Raw genomic sequence first — 3,774 nt, 5'->3', positions numbered from 1 at the left:
TTTCTGAATTCTTATTATAATCTGGTATATATTTCAATTTCAATGCAATTTAGCAAAAAAATAGGAAAAAGATTAAAAAATAGAAAGAATATCAAATTTAATTTTACTTGACATTTTGATTTTTTATTTATTTTATTTTATTAGTTATAAAATTCTTATTGATTGAGTCTAAGAATGATGTATTAAATTTGTGTCTATTTAAGAGTTTCTCTGTTATGAAGAAAAAAAAATTGTCATATGTTTCATGGTATATCTACATATTTTATAATTAATGTGCTGCTGGATGTGGAATAAAGTTCGTTAAAACACAACGTGATTCATATACTGGTTGCTAATTTACACGTTTCAAGCCTCAAATTGTTTGTATGAGGAAAATAGTATGTTTAACTAATTAATCAAATGGACTTTGATGTGAATTTAAAAATCAGGTTTATGAGGTGAAAAAGTTTATAGCGCATAAGGGCTTAAATTTCTTCTTATCTTAAAATCTCATCTACTTACTGTTCTAAATTAATTCCTTTCAAATTTTTTGTATTAAATTTGTTCCTTTTTTTTCTCTCAAATCTAAACTGCTTTACTCTTGCATATGTTAGAAAACATTAAGAGTTACTTAATGCTTTCATTAACTTTCTCATAACAAATGGCATTTGACATTGTTCAATTTTCTTTTTTAATTTTAACTAAATGCATATTGTTTTGAATTAATTATGTAGGTTTTATAATTTTAATTAAATATTTTGAACTTTAATAATAAAAAATTCTACCTGTATTAACTATATGCATATATATATTCCATATAATTTTTAAATATTTTTGTTATTTAATATATCTTAACTTTTACCTAAATTTTCTGATATTCTTTTATTCCAAGAGGTGTATCTGTTATAATGGAAATTTTGGAGCAACTAAAGTTGTCCTTTTATACAAATAATACTTTAGTGTGCGCATTACATGATAAATATAAATTTTATATAGTATAATTATAACTCAAGTTCATGATAAAGTCACTGTTGACTGTTTTGGAGTAGGATATAGTTTTGTTCTGTTTTTTTTCATGTAGCAAAAACAATGATGATATATATTTTAAAATATATAAATTATAATTTGGATATATAATCAATAATTTTAATTGTGAAATAATATTATTTTAAAAATGAAAACAAATGGACAGTAAAAAAAATCAAATATACAAATGAAGATAAAAAAAAGATAATTTAATATGATTGAAATGGATACTTTATGTTTGGTTACAAAAGTGTATGAAATGCACCTCAATACAAGAAAAAAGAAAAAAGGTGCAGAGAAATTCTCATTGAAATACTGAGAAGAGTGAAATTTTCACACTCCAAGTTTTATAGTATAGGAGTAGATTCGTCTTCCTTCCTCTACTCTTTTTTTTTTTTTAGAATTTGTCTATTTTTTATAATTTTTTTGTATTAAAAAGAGAGATGGGTTGAAAAGAGAAAAATTAAGGATAAGATAATTGACATAATGGATAGAGATTAAAAAATAAAATATTATAGCAAAAAAATATTGCAATTAAAATAATGTTATATAAGTAGTTGCTCCTTTTCTAATACTTGTCCTTTTTTTCTGATGAATTGTACAGGACCCGTTTATTATAACTTCTTTGGTAAAAGAATTATTTTTTAAAAATAATAATCACTTCTTTTTAGTTTTTCAAGTATTTGTTTCATCTTTTTAAAAAAATAATAAGAAGTTGAAGATATGAAATCGGACTAAAATCAGAAACTGTTTTGAATAACTTCTCATAAAATTAATTAGTTCTTTTAAAAAAAATTATAACTATAAACAAACATAAATTGAATTATGCTTTATTAAAAACATCTAAAAAATAATCACTAAATTATTTTATATCAGAATTACTTATATTTTCATCTGACTGACTCATGATATATTATAAAAAAAGAGAGATGGAAAAGCTACGACAGATGAATACCGTTAATGCTGTCTCAATGCCATCTAGTTGAGGGAACATAAAAAGTATTGATGAAGTTGAGAGCCATTTAGGATCTAAAATTTGTGTGAAAAAGAGGAAGAAGGAGTGCTTGAAACGCTTGAAACTTCACTGAAACAAGTAAGCAAAGCTTTCTTCAATAAAGCTTCTTTTGTCATCTTTTTTTATTCCTCATGATTTCTCGAATCATCACAGTCTATATGAAAAATTAGCTTGATATAGGGGCTGAATCAAATTCAGACGTAATGCCATGTGATCCTAACATTCTCTCCTATTGTAACCATTGTTTAAGGGAGAATTTTTTAATTTTAGACTCTAGAAGTCAAATTGAACTAGGACTAAATTGAATTGAATTATCTCTAAAAAAAATTGAATTGAATTAGATAAATATATTTAAGGATATAATTATCAAAAAAAAAAATTTCCTATCTTATCATGAATTATATATATGATTGAATAAAGGGTCCATATGATTTTTAAATTTTAACTCCTTTTCCGAACAACAAAAAGGTTATTGAGTATAAGGATGAACCACAGCTGGCCGTGTCACACCACATTCAGATGGAGGGAATTAATAGGTGTCACTAACCCAATGAATTTCTCCAACAACTTTTTTGTAGAAATTATTTTCATTCAAAATTTCTGCCGTATATTATTTACATTATTTCTCATATCATATTATTATGTTATTATAACACTTTCAACGGTTCAGATTTGACTAGACGATGCCACCACGGATGGCTACACAAAAAGCCTGGGAAAGAGGATCCAATTTCGTTCATATTTTAGTTCCAAGCTTCCAATCTTACTATTTTTTTCACTTTTTGCTTCTTATATATATATATATATATATGGCTGGAGCTGGTGCAGTGGCTTTGGGCCTTTAGATAAAGAACGTAATCAAGCAAAGGATATAAAAACTAACACTTAGAAAGAACCTTCCCCAGTCCTTCTGATTTAAATTATGCATGGGTGATTGGGAAAACATTACTTTCTCCTTATTTATTAAATTTTAAAATGTTGTCACGAGTACTAGCTGTAAAATGAATCAGTCAGATTTTTGGTGGAGGATTAACCATTTAAACCAACAAATCAAATCAAATCAAATCAAATGATGTTATAAATATAACACATAAAAGAGTATTAAATTTCCGATATATTAATAAATATTTCATACATTGCATGGTATTTTTAAAATGAAATGAAAAATTCAAATTATAAACTAATATACATATTCAATTTAAATCAATACAAGTAATTTAGATTTAGAGGAAAATATGTAAATTAAATTATTTTTTAAAGATTAATTAGAAAGCATGCTTGATATTAGACAGGAGAAAGAAAATTTAAATAAAAAATAAAAGGTAATTAAAAGATGAGGTGATTTTTTTTTATGAAAAATGAAATTTTTAAAAAATATATATATAATGATAAAAACATCAAAATACATATTAATACAAAAAAAAAATAGTGAAAAAAAGCCTATCATAAGAAAAAAAAATTACAATAAGACATCCTCTTGTTTATAAATGGTGACACAGATTTATAAATCATAACAGAGGTTGTGTATGTATGTATTATGAATGTATGTGTATGTCTTTCTCTCTCTTTATTAACCAACTTTTTTTTTCTTTTATAATGATAATAACAAAAGTTTGACATTAAAACATTGTATAAGTTATCCAAACTAACACACACAAAAAGTTATCGAAACTTTCCACCACCAGACCGATCTTAGTTGTTTCCTAAATGGAACTGACTTATTCAGCTATTTGATTTGATTATCTAATAAAGTT

Source organism: Glycine max, chromosome 1, assembly GCF_000004515.6.
Source record: "Glycine max cultivar Williams 82 chromosome 1, Glycine_max_v4.0, whole genome shotgun sequence".
Taxonomy (NCBI): domain Eukaryota; kingdom Viridiplantae; phylum Streptophyta; class Magnoliopsida; order Fabales; family Fabaceae; genus Glycine; species Glycine max.
The sequence above is the reverse complement of the archived record's forward strand: the minus strand, read 5'-3'. Positions refer to the sequence as shown.